Source organism: Aedes albopictus, chromosome 1 (assembly GCF_035046485.1).
Source record: "Aedes albopictus strain Foshan chromosome 1, AalbF5, whole genome shotgun sequence".
NCBI lineage: Eukaryota > Metazoa > Arthropoda > Insecta > Diptera > Culicidae > Aedes > Aedes albopictus.
This window is the reverse complement of record NC_085136.1, coordinates 221,926,965-221,941,256: the sequence shown is the minus strand read 5'-3', so window position 1 is coordinate 221,941,256 and position 14,292 is coordinate 221,926,965. Positions and strand designations below refer to the sequence as shown.

Below are 14,292 nucleotides of genomic sequence, written 5' to 3'. Positions count from 1 at the left end.
ATGTCCCAAATGGAGGATAACAAATGTCCCAAATGGAGGAGCTGGCCTTCTGATATGCAGGTTATCATCACTGGCAGGAATTCCCCAACCACTTCAATCCTATTCCGTTTCCGAAAACGGAATACACATCAAAACGACGCTAACCAGAACGAACGCAACGTGAAAGGTACTTTAAACTTTCTTAAACATCACTGACTAACACATGGTTAACGAAAACAAAGACATCGCACTTTGGAATTTACTAGCTAACAATTGGATAACCTTGGTTTTGTTATTAACGTTTGCGGCTCAGATAGCGCTTTCACTTACATGCAAGGTTTCCCAATACTACTCAAGATTTGCGAAGCTTATTCCACAGACAAACAGACGTCTCACTCTACTCACTTCTCATCATTACCCTTTATAACGGTTAGTTCAAATATTTTGTAGTTCACAAATCACTCGGTCACGACGTTCGCATCGTTTTTGCTCCTGTTTGACGTTTGCTCACTACTGCCACCTACTGAGTGATTTGCATAACACAGCCTGATTAGTATTGGGCGATTAGGCCGTTACAAATATTTATTTCACTTTTTGTCCCACCACTCTTTGGCTGGTCGAGGAGGGGGGATAAAAACAATAAAGCATTTAATCTGAAAAATATTAAAAACTCATCGGATTTGTTAAAGAATTTTTAGCAAGACTCGATATTTTGATAAATATTTTTTTATCCCCATTTATGGACAGGCCCTAATACACATTGGTTGCATCTCATCATTATTCTCGCGATATTATTGAAATTAATAATTATTCCAATACATCTAACGAATAGCTAATTTCCCCTAGCCGAATTCGTTGCAGGTAAAGTCTGTCAACACGTGTGCTTCCAGGTAGTTCCCACCGAAGGAAATTGCATTACTCCGGGTCAGACCATAAACACATCGACCTTCCACGTGCTATTGCTCTCCCAGCCACCCAAACTCCCACCGGACATGCGCATTGACTTTCGTCGATTCCATCAGCTGTTCCACTCATTGGAAGGTACCCACGGCCGAGCAATCGCCCCGCGCTCCAGGGTGAGTTACCCCGATCGGGATGGCTGGCTGGTGCTGCTGCAGCAGCAGCTGCTGCCACCACAAACGTGAACGCATCCCAAAAGCATCTCGTGCTTGGGCTTGTGCCAGCGCCAGCTGCGGTAGTTTATCGTGTGCTTCGGTACGTCGTGGTTGTCGTCGTTCACCAAACCACCAAGGTTTTGACCGCGTCCGTGCGTTCTTCCGCGCTTGTTGAGAATCCTGTGGGAAACCCCAACTGCGTCACTCCCGAGGTTGCGGTGCGTTCATTCGTTCGTTGATTCGTTCGTTCAAAGTCGTTGTCGCCGGGTACTCTAGGAGTTGCGTTAGCCCTAGGGAGGTCGTTGCTCGTCGGTGTCGTGCGTGTACTCCGGTAACCTGCACGGAATCGCCTCAATGGTCCGCATCGTGGAACCAGGCGGGGTTCAGGGTTGAAGGTGCGTTCGAGGAAGGATTTTTTCACTACATGGTTCGGGTTGGCCTCTCGTTTGCATACGAGCAATCCGCTAGACAGCGGACGTAAGTGAATCGTCTGTAGGCACGGAACGGATATACGGTTTTGGGGCAAATATTCTACCGGTTGCAACGGGGGTCGAAATGTGCTGTTGATAGCCGTGGCATACAGAAGGGAGTTGATGTAAAGAGGGCGCACAGGTGAATTCCACATATGTACGTAGGGTACACTTCGCAAGGGTGAAACAGGATAACGGAGAACGCAAATGCAGCATTTTTGCAATTCAAATCTTTCTTCCCCGGCGTCAAGGCTGCCTTCATTGGATAGTGTGCGCGTGTGATGATGCTCTCAAGGGTACTGACGGTTTCGGTAACAGCAGTAACAGAGCAATGAAGGTGAATTAACTTGTAGGAAGTGATGGTCTGCCTGTTTTCATTTCGGTGAACTCGTAGAAAGGATTAATTTATTCTACCAATCGACCGGTCAGCCGCAGAACCAAGCCGTCGAGCTGATTTGCATGCAGGGCAATGCAACAAGGATAGGTCAGGCAGTGAACGTGTAGTGTGCGTCGGCTCTGAATCCAGGTGAAAGGGATAAATTCCTGGTGTCAAACAGAATCAGAGTCAATTACTGCGAGCGAATCCGGTGGTGCTTTCTCGTTTTGGATTACTCGTTACATATCAGGCTACGACAATCGAAGCCCAAGCACAAGTGAGTAAGGTCTTCCAATTTAGATTGCAGACGGGGCGTGAGTGAGTGGGTGGAGCAGAGTGTGAGCTGGGCCCATCTCCATTTCCAGTGCCGAAGCAGTGAAATAAATTTGAATTTAATTCGATTGGATCTGGGTCCATAGGTTCCGGGAAGTCACTACTGCTGGCTGCAAGAAGAAGGTTGGTTTTCTTTTCCTGTCGGCGCAACAGACAAAAATCGAGATACAACAACCGAAAGGAGATAACGGATCCGGGGAAATGCCGCCCAAACTACGTGGATTAGATTCGGTTTTGTGATTCGGAAGAAAGTGTGTTTTCCTATTTGTGGTCGACGTCGTCGGTTCTGTGCTCGCGTTTGTGTGAATGTGTTGGGTGGGCTGCATAAATTTCTTCGAGATCAGCGCTGCACGCTTCAGGTGATTTATTACTCAAGCTAGTTGGTGGTTCCGTTGGCAGACAAGGATACATCTACGATACATATCAGTACCAGGCAGTGAATTATTTAAGCAAATCAAGGATCAATCCTTTCTAGAGGATAAATGGAATATCTTATACAAGAAAAGCATATTATTCAGTGACCAATAATAATAGATGTGTTTAACTAGTGCATAAGTTAGTGGTTTGTCCTGAAAAATAACAAATGTTGAAGTCAGTGTAATAAAAAATAGAAGAAAAGAAGCATTATAATTGTAGGCAGTAAATATTATTAAGGTGCTCCAGTGAAGATAGAAGTGTTGGTGATTCTCAACTGCTCAACTTGGTGTCATATCGTGTAGGAACTTTATCAGCGCTCAACTTTGGATTCTAATTCAAGTAAGTAGATTTGTTTTGAACCAACGAGAGGTTTAGCATCCTAATTATTACAAAAAAGTTCAATCGCCTCGCATGCTGATATACTGCTATTAGGGATCAAACATGCTCTACATTGGCCGTACAATAGCACTACAAATGCCCCGAAACGTCGTGTTATTGTTTGCTAGGGATTTAAATATCATATGGTTTGAAATTCAACAAATGATAAATTTTGCATATGGATACAGGAAACTAAAGTAATATGGATAACAATTACCGTTTCAATTATATGAGAAATTTATTGATGGAATACACTTACTTGCTTAAATCTAAAACCTCAGTTAAATAAACGTCAAATAAGGCATAATTTTCTACTGGATCCGGTTCTTCGCCAATCGCTTCCAGCCTTTCTTAACGTTGAATTCTCTTAAGATCTCTTCAATCGCAAACAGCCAACTTGTGTACAGCCTGTCATGAAGTGGTCGCCCACTACGTAACAGACGTAGTTATACACTGCCCAAATTCGCAGTTTTCATTTGGATTGTTTCGTGTTTTTAACGTTTTTGTACCGACTTTTCGAATCCTCTAAGCAGGATACCCTCTTCGAATGCAGTAACAAATTTTGAAAACGACGTATAATCAATGCTACACCATTGATTACACTAGTTTACAGCATTTTTGAACTCGGTAAGCTGATGATCATTTTTGGTGTAGAATCATGCCCTGAGTTCGAAAACGCGAAAGAAAAAAATTACAGTAGAGCGGAAATTTTTTCGACTTTCCATACAACGTTGATGATTTGAAATCGATTTTTGTTCTATTTTTAAGCAAAGTCGCTCACTTCAAACACCTCATTCTCCGTAATCAATGCTCCGATAGAGCTGAAATTTTTACTGTAGCTCGCCTACATATGATATGTCGAATAAACGTTGAGAAAGAATTTTTAAGTTGGTTTTTTCTTATAGAAAAAAATACATTTCTTCAAAAAATTTTGGGAATTTTGCTAAAATTTAAGAAGGTCGTCCCTAAAACTCGCCAATATCTTGAATTTCATCAATCTGACGCAAAACCTGTATTCAGATGATCGAATGGTATTGTATTCAGCTTTTAATTTATGGAAAAAGATTAAAAGTTGATTGAACAAAACGCAATATATTTGAATTTTAATAAATTACATATTTTGAAAAGTTGCAAAACTCGATATTGAGCAAAAACTCAAAAACTGTTCTACTTGAAAATTTTTGAAGGTCGGTTTCGAAATCAGCACTAAATTGTGCTTCAAAAATTTTGGTCGTTGACAGAAGTTCACGACTTTCGTTTTATTTTGTAAACTTGTGTTATACGTCGTTTTCAAAATTTGTTACTGAATGAGTGTAATCAGTTTCGTACTAGAGAATTTGTTATAGAGAGGCGCGAAGAGGATTTTGGTTATGTTTATTTACATCACTCCCAACAACAATCAATTTTTGCGGTAAACAAATTATATTTTCGCGTGCGTGTTAGTTTGATCTGTCCATAAGATGTCAGGCAAACAAGTGACGTCATGCTTTGCACTAACACACTTCCATGTGCTTTCCATGTTGTGCTTTGTTTTCCATGTTGTTCTATTTCCTTGAATTTGCTCAATTGGGACCGCGTTTGACGGTTAAATTGGAATCTTTGGTTTCAGTCTTCGCGCATCTCTAACAAATTCTCTGTTTTGTACAAGTTTTGTACATCCTTTGACAGATATGCGTATTTCGACTACCACTTGTAATCTTCTTCCTTCCAGAGTGGGTAACTGACACTGAGGTAGATAACCAGTGGTAGTCGAAATACGCATATCTGTCAAAGGATAAGAATAACAGGGCGGAATTAAAAGATACAAAACTAATTACACTCATTCCAGGTCGTTTTTATTGCGCATTTCAAAATCTAAATAAAATAGCTCAGAGTATAAATTGTAATCGAAAAACTACTTATTATGTAAAAACGATTTAAAAATGTTGAATTAAAAAAAAATACATTTAAATTTTGTTTTGACCGTGATAATACTGAAAAACTGCAGTAGCTTGTGTGATACCGTTTTTACTTTTTCGCCGAGTAAATATTATTGCAGTTTAAATGACCTAGTGGAATAACGCAAGATGAGCAAGGAGCAAGTTCCCGATAACCACACATCGATTCCAGATCACGGATAAAATACTAAAAAAACGACTAAAGAGTAAACAAAGATTCCCATTATAATTCACAAAGTTGACAGATACCGCGGAAAATACTGCAGGGGTGTATCATTTTTATTGTCGATAATGCAGGGCTGATGTAATATTTCCGTTTTGTTTTTATTATTCCCTGTATCATAAAGCAAATGATAAAGTTATTATAGCATGAACGATATCGCAAAATTTTTGTTCGAGAAAAAAGGCGTTTTTGAATGGTAAAGATACTTAACAACCAATTCGGTCTATCATCAAACATCCGAAAATCATAACTGCTATCATCCATATGATTCACGCTATCATCGGCTTACAATCCATTACGGGACGTTTTCAATGCTTCCAGTCAGCTATTTGCTCTTTGAAGGAAGCACGACACTAGACAACGGACTAGCATACAACGACCAGTGGCACAGCCGAAAACTTTTCCTGACAACTGCGGTGGGAATCGAACCCGCGCTCCTCAGCACGATACGACTAAAGGCTTGGTGACCTTAGTCGCCGACCACGAAGCCACACATTTGACTTCGATTGTAACTTTGAAATGTATTTTCCAGTCCTGATAAAATATAAATATAGCAATTCAATCTTGAACGACGTTTCGGTCACATTTGGGACCTTTCTCAGGGACTCAATTAATGGAGATTTTTTACCCAGTGTTGGTCTGTTGAACAATGGTTGTCCAACGGATTGAGTTTTCCCTTACAGCAGTTAGCGGTTGGGATTTGATGTCTATAAATACCTCATGGCCGTATAGAAAAATCAGAGGAATCACGCAACACGAATTTGGTCTTTGTCTCAAAGCTACCAATGTGAAGATAGACTCTCTGTGAGGTTCAAAATTTATCTCGCTATGAGGCCTGCTCGTCCATTTAGATTCGTTCAATTCGAGCCTTTGTGCCCATCTACTCTTGATCACTAGCGTGAGCAGCTTTTTCTTTCTTCTCGCTCATTCTCTTTCATCAATACATAAAAGAGCAAGATAAAAGAGGGAGCAAAATGCTACTGCAAGAGGGGGCAAAATGCAATCGCGAGCGGTTCGTCTTTGTCTATCTGCCCAAGCAACACACATGGTTACAAAGCAGTGACGGCAGAGTATGTAAGGGTTGCACAGAAGTCACTGTGACTTACTGCGCAACCCTTACATACGCTGCCGTCACTATTTTGTAACCATAGGCTGACCATACGTCCCGTATTCAACGGGACGGTACTGTTTTTATGACCTTCTAGGGTTGTTCCGTCGTATTATGAAAAGAGGTCACAATGTCCCGTATTTTTCGGAAAACGAGCATTTTAGTTAGTGTTAACAAAAAAAGTTAAGTTTAACTTATTAATATAATGTTTCGAAATATTTTCCGATCACTACTTTTTTCAATGAAAGAGATATTTTTTTGATTCAGAAGCAGCGTTCGGAATTTCGGTTGAAGCGATTTTCAGTTATGATTGATAGCTGCTCTTGAAAGAAGTGCTGGAGGGGAAAAGTGTTTCTCAAGCAAAATAATGAAAATAAGCTCTTCCGCTGCCGGGAAAATAGCTTATTTCGTATCGCTGAAACGAAAATTACGAACCCTGTTAAGAAGTAAAGGTTCATCCCGTTACAATTTCGAGTTAAATATTGAATCAGAAATATTTCCTAAAAGCTTACTGAAATTCACAGTTCAACAGGTAGTTTGTGAAGTGTTAAGCTATATTTTTTTTACTACATTAGAGTATATCCTTCAGATTCTTCAACAATTCTACAGGAATTTACTAGAATAAAATTTTATTTAATATCTTTATTTTCCCTAAAACAACGAGTCATTTTTAATGGAAATTATTAAGTCATGCAGAAAGGAGATGAAGATTAACAACATAATTAATCCATTAGTGTGATTGATCAGAAGTTTTGATGACATCAACAATTTTCACATTTATAGAAATTTCAAACTCAAAATACGATAAATAAAAATATTTGTTGAAAGAATCTCATACATGTCTCCTACAATAGTTGCCCATAAATATAAAAAATTAAAATAGACTAAACTACGACTATCATAAAATAATTACTTTCAAAAATAAACATACAGAATTTCTAGCATTTTAAGTCTTTCTTCAATTGCAACAAAAAAAAATGAAACAATAAAATATTATAACTTTGAGACAAATCCTTATGATTGCTTTGATGTGACTTAAATCTCGAAAGTTTTTCCGATTTATATGCTCTTATGTTTTTAAAACACATAAAAATGGCTTCTCCAACTTTTAGCCAAAAAATAATAGAATTAATAGGCGATGAATAAAATGTGATTTGGACTCCAACTAGGACAACTATTATTATCTAACCGGTTATGAATCTTAATGTCTTCAATTGTCTTGAAAATTAAATTTCTTAGAAGTTTGTTGAAAATTATAGAAAAACATTTAATTTCTTTGTTTTATAATTATTTAACTTTTGCACGCTTTATTTTTTTAATTGTTCGATTGATTCCTCCTAAAATAACAGTAACAGCTTTGTTGACGCACCTTACGGACGAGTAGGCCCTTTAGGTATGCCGTCGATTGGAGCCTGCCGTCACAACGACAGCTATTAACGTCACCGCTTCGCTTGTCAAAAGAAGAATTTGCCCAATAATTATTGACCTATCGTGGACGAACTGTGAAAACAAAACTTATTGTAATTTCTTATATCTAACTTGAATTTACCTTAAATCTAACTTGAATTTACCTTAAATTGGTGCAAAAATCTGCTTTACAACTGGAGACTTGAATTATATTTGCACTCCAGATCAGGTATAGTTAAATTTGCTAGATTTGAACACCAATATATAGTTGTATTGAATTTCCTCCTCTCGTATAATCAACTAATAGGTTTAGTAGATTATCATCCAATCACCAATTAGAGCCCGGATTGAAGATTGTTCAATTCGTCTAATAGATCGTAAGTATCAAGACAGCCTAAGTTATGTTCTAAACCATCTACAACAGGTCCCGTACAAAAGTGTATCGTATATGGAACAAGGTTCAATACGTTCAAACAATTGCGAAACTAAATTGTAAGTAACAAACATATGTGTGTGTGTGTGTACAATCCATCCCCCACTGACCGGCAGTGCTTTTATGGAAGAAATTTGTTTACACATTTGGGTTTTTTTTCATATTTTTACTATCAAACATATGTAAACAACTTTAATCCGGGAGATGGAAGGTGATAGCTCTATTGCAAATCCAACAACCCATTTCGAGAATGCCTGTTCCTACACGTGCATTCTGAGGTCATTTTCATGTACAATAAGCCCCGCATGATATCATCCACATATCAAATGGATATCTGAGATGAGATCATACTTCCTGAATCAAAAAACCATTTCTGATTCTGGCGCGTATTTAGTTGGTTTTAAAGGCGGTGTATATGAAACGATCTTACCAGTTTTCATCGATTCTTCTTTGCCAGTTGGGTTGATTCATTACTTCTGTGGAGAGAAAGTATCATTTTTAAACATCTGTGGGGTATTTTAGTATAATTATACTCTTATTCTTATCTGCTTTTTTCTCAATTAGGTGAATTTGTGTAGATTATTGCACTCTAATTCCCCACACCATTATCTTCTCTCGTTCTCAATTCTTCACACCAATTCATATGTTTCTCCTCCCGATTTATATGAATTTATTTTTGTTTTTAATTATTTTTACATTCAATTCCAGATTATTCCAAGTTTATTCATTTACAAGTTCATTTACTTACATATTTACATTATTTATTTATTACTCTACCTCTGATTCGGATTCCTCCTCACTGCCCTCAATTCTATATATTTCTTCTGCCTTTCCTTTTAATTTTTCTTTATCCTTTGCTAATTCTATCCACTCTTCTTCTGATATTCCTTGAATCATTTGTTTATCCTCTATGACTGAGTCGTTCCACGTTTTAGCCGGTCTTCCCCTTTTCTTTTTCTCGTATTGTATTTGTTGTGCAATTTTCAGTGGGTGACCAGGAGGTCTTCTTTGAATATGACCCCAGTAGTTAATTCTCATTACCCTTATCTTCTTTACCGCAGTCTTCCCCTCTAGCAATCTTGACAGTTTTACTCTTCCTCTTGGCCTATCTCTACAGTACCTGATCATTTCTTTTAAAATTTGCATTTCGTATTTACTAATCGACTTTCTGTTTCTTTTTACAAGAGCTGCCGCTTTCAAACCGTATGTTATGGCCGGAGATATTACCGTTTTATATATTAATCTCGCCAATTTCCAAGGCGGTTTGTATCGCCTTAAAAATTCAACAATAATTTTACTGCTCCCTACAGCTAACTTACATCGCTTTCTGGTCGTTTGTGGTCTGTCTAACGATTCTGTCAGAAAGGTCCCTAAGTACTTCATATTTTTCACAACTTTATACTCTTCTCCATCAATTTTGATTTTTTCAGGGATATTCCTATCACTTTGAGGTTCTCTGATTAGTATTTCACTTTTACTAGCATTAATTTCTAGACCTACTTTCTTTAACTCCATCTTTAGTGTCTTCATAATTATTTCAATCTCATTTGTTGTTCTGGCAATAATCAGCAAATCATCTGCAAAAGCTAGAATCACTGGCAGCTTTCCGTTATTAAGTTCCAATAGGTTAATATTAGGGTGTTTCTTCTTAACCTCATTCAAAACTTTCTGGATGATCAGCGTAAAAATGTAGGGTGATAATGGGCACCCCTGTTTAATTCCTTTGCCTTTGCTCCGTTCCTCCGTCCTGACTCCTTCCCACTGTATGCTCGTTCGCTCTGCTGTCAACGCTTGTAGTACTCTATTTGTTATATGTGAAGGGACGTTCAGTTCAGTCAGTATGTTTTCCACCTAAATGTGTTTTAAAATTGTATGCAATGTTAATTATCTACATTGTGTATACCTGTCCATTCTAGGGTCATTCAAAACTTCGTCAACTGATTAGAAGAGAAGCTAAATAGAAAATTGTTCTACTGTATATTCAACTCCTTCCTTCCCCGTTATCCATGACTACCAAACCAATTGTGCTAATCCTGAACTTTTACTTAATTAATTACTCAATCTTTTTTTTATATTTACTTCGTTTGATTTACTTTCTATAATTGAATATGTCTACATTACTATCACCGTCTGTGCTATTATATTATCACAGTCTATCAGCATTAGCGATGAATTAGTTGTATATATCAAATATTTAAGTCTGTTTCTTTATCTTTTTTTTTATTACATTGAGTATCTCAATGTCATAGGAAGGATGGAGCTGCAATACATACATACATACATACATACATACATACATACATTATATGACCAACCCTCGAAGAATTGTGAGCAAGATTGTGATAGTGTTGTTCCATTTAACTATTCAATAAACTTACAATCAATGGGTAATTTTTCCTTGTAAGAAGACAATTGGAAAGTTCGAGCTTCCACCATTCTCGTCTGCCACATGATCTACCCGCCCAGAACGGTCACCGACTAAGAAAAATCTCAGCCAACATTTGTGGAAGCGCTCATTGAAGCTCTGCTGTGAAGCAGGCTTTTCGTAGTAAGGAAGAAAAGTCAAGAAGAGAAGAGCATAGAAAGCGCAGTAGAGGATGCAGAAAGAGAGGATAATTGACGTCGTATTTGAAATGCCCCATACATTTATTTTTGCCGTACTTACCGAGGAGACATCTACCAGATCAAATGCTTTTTTGACATCTGCTGACATGAGTACTATTGTGTTACCAGCATTCCAGTTTTCTTCCATACACCTTCTTGCAAAAAAGATTTGGTCGTCCGTCGATCTATCCTGTGTAAAGGCTGTCTGATGGTAACCAGGGTCTCCTGCGTATTGTCTCAATCTTGTCACTAACCATTTGGCGTAAACTTTGTACCCTAGGTTACACAGCGTTATACGTCTGAAGTCTGTGGTTTCCTTTGCTCCTTTCTTTTTTGGGATTGGTATTTGTACTGACTTCTTCCATTGTTCTGGCATCTTGTTGGTTCTCCACACTTTTCTAATAATCTGGTATAGCTCTTCTATGCTATCTTCATCGGAATATTTGACGTACTCATTCCTTATTTTATCTGTTCCTGCTGCTTTGCCGTTAACCAGTCCATCGATTATGTTTCTAATTTCTTCCCTACTAGGTTCTTCTGTTAGCTCTTCGTTATCCGGTTTAATGACAATTGATTCACCTTCCGTCAGTTTTAGTTCCTCTACCCACTTCTTCATTGCAATTAGGGGTTTTTTTGTTGCTTTTCTTCTAGTAAACTTTTTCAAAAATATGTACGATCTTTTGATTCGCTCTCCTACTTCGTAGTCTTGTAATTCGTTATAGAACTTAAATATTTCTTTTTCGTTGTGATCTCTAACCGCTAAGTAGTAATCATGCCTTCGAATGTTTATGTTTTCTCTGAACCAGTTCGTATCTATTCCTCTTGATTTCGCTAATCTCGCCTGTTTAACAAAACCCAAAGTAACAAACATATGTACTAAAAACAGTTATAAACTTGAAATATAATTGCAGTCGAGTCTCGCTACGCTCGGACTACGGAAAAGTTTAAACAAGCTTATTCAGCCAAAATGATTTAAATCAAGTTTAAGAGCGGCTTATTCGTCTGTTGTACAGCAATAATATTTGTTGCGTTATCTATTTACATAATTTCAAAGATAACTTTAGTGGTCTCAAAACTTTGTTTACACTCGCAGGTTTTTTTTTTCTTATGTATTTTGCTTTTATAAGAGTTCACGAATTTGTATATCTGTGAACTTTTGGAACATAATCGTTCTCTAATGTGTATATGAAACAATTTATAATTTCAGCCTTAAACATTTTGTATGTCACGTATTTTATGCTCATATGTCCCATATTTATCTTATTACTTTCTGGTCAGCCTATGTAACCATATGTGTTGCTTGGGTGCAGCGACGCAACGCTCATGCAGAGTACCAGTAGTACCACATGCGTGCATTTTTCATGATGTGTGTACTCAGTACACGACGCGACCGCTCCAGGGTTGATCGTAACTATTGTCGGGTTATTTGACATCAAATTCGACAATGCCATAATTGCCAAGCTTGCCCTTTTGCAATCATATTCCACGTGGCTACCGAAGTTTAGCTTGCATCGTTCATGACCCCCAGTTGATTCAGTATTTTGGCTCTTCGCCATTCAAGTGCTCGTCGAAGTGCTGCTTCCACCTTTCGATCACCTCACGTTTGTCCGTCAGGAGGCTCCCGTCCTTATCCCTGCAGATTTCGGCTTGCGGCACGTAGCCTTTGCGAGATGCGTTGAGCTTCTGGTAGAATTTACGTGTTTCTTGTGAATGGCACAGCAGTTCCATTTCCTTGCACTCCGCTTCTTCCAGGCGGCGCTTTTTCTCCCGGAAGAGACGGGTCTGCTGCCTCCGCTTCTGTATGTTTCGCTCCACATTCTGCCGGGTTCCATGATGCAGCATTACCGTCCGCGCTGCATCCTTCTCCTCCAGAACCGCTCTGCACTCCTCGTCGAACCAATCGTTTCGTCGACTCCGTTCTACGTACCTCTCGCCTGCGTTGTTGATGGCTGCTTTGACCGTACTCCAGCAGTCCTCTAGAGGGGCCACATCGAGTACACCCTCGTCCGGCAACGCTGCCTCGAGATCCTGCGCATATGCGGTGGCGACATCCGGTTGCTTCAGTCGCTTTAGATCGTACCGGGCGGCCGCCGGTACTGTACATTGTTGATAACGGAGAGTTTTGGGCGCAGTTTAACCATAACCAGGTAGTGATCAGAATTAGCGCCACGATAGGTCCTGACATCGATAATGTCGGAGAAGTGGCGTCCATCAATCAGAACGTGGTCGATTTGCGATTCCGTTTGTTGTTTGTGGTTCTCCAGGTGTAACGATAAGGGAGGCTAGTGGTGGAAGAAGGTGCTACGAATGGCCATGTATTTGGAGGCGGCGAAATCGATGAGACGCAGCCCACTTTCGTTGCTCAGCTGGTGGGCGCTAAACTTTCCAAACGTCGGTCTGAATTCCTCCTCCTGGCCTACCTGAGCGTTTAGAATTGGGTATATGGTATATGGTATATGGTATGGGTATATGGTATATGAAAAACTTGTGCGGCTAGACCAGTTCTGCTAGAAAGTCACGGAAAAACCGATATTTTTCGAATATTTAAGGTAAATGTCACGGACCACCTTTGAAAAATGCTAAATGATATTCACCGTGAATATCATTTGGCATTTTTCAAAGGAAGCCCGTGACATTTACGTTAAATATTTGAAAAATAGCGGTTTTTTCGTGACTTTCTAGCAGAACTGGTCTAGCAGCACAAGTCTTTCATATACCATATTCTCAGGTTCAGCCTCCAAAATGAACTGTAGGTGATTGAATTTAAATATGACGAAATGATTTTTTTGCAATTTCTCATCGTAATAGGCTGTTTTACCTCACGCAAATCTGACAGGAAAAGGCCTACTTTCCCACACCAAATTATCAGTGCTGTAATGGTTCATTACAGCACTGATTTGCGTTGCGTAATGAACCATTACAGCACTGTTTTCAGTTTTGATCAACTTCTTGATGCTTGTTGGACGCCGGTTTGAAAAATTGTGACAACTGCACAGTATAACCAGCTATGATCAGACTTTCTTAAACATGGCTATGAACATCAGTGTGCAGTTTGATGTAAAAGTTTTGTTAAAAACTATCCTCAAGTGGTAATTTATGAAATTGCAAAAAAACGTTGTACGCATCTCGGTGCAGAACTCGATTTTTACAGCACTCGTCGTACATATCCAACTCGGCAAGCCTCGTTGGATAAGTGTACAACTCGTGCTGTAAAAATCTTCATTCTGCACTTTGTTGCGTAAACTACTATTTCAGGCCAAACATGTCTAAAGGTCCTATCTGCAGAAGAGAGGCTCTCTTTGGTTTCCCTCTCTTTCGTTCATATCTCAACTGTTTATTTGTATTATGATTGTCTCCTTGCATTGAACGATGGTCAATACAATCGTCTTTTGATTTGTACTGCAAAAGTAGTTGAAAAGTGTACCATTACATTGCAATAATTGACAGAGCAAGTGAACAAAGAGAGCCTCTCAAATGTAGATAGGACCTATTGAAATGTTTGGCCTGATTTC

General features: G+C 38.8%; 1 protein-coding gene across 1 annotated transcript in view; it reads left to right on the top strand.

Annotated features, from left to right (window-relative positions):
* The first annotated feature begins 1,006 nt into the window (after window positions 1-1,006).
* LOC109400030 (uncharacterized) overlaps window positions 1,007-14,292 on the top strand; it is a 1,200,131-nt gene continuing 1,186,845 nt past the window's right edge. Inside the window, exon 1 of the mRNA XM_062846297.1 lies at window positions 1,007-3,029. The gene's annotated coding sequence lies outside the window, so the exon portion shown is untranslated. The remainder of the gene's footprint in view (window positions 3,030-14,292) is intronic.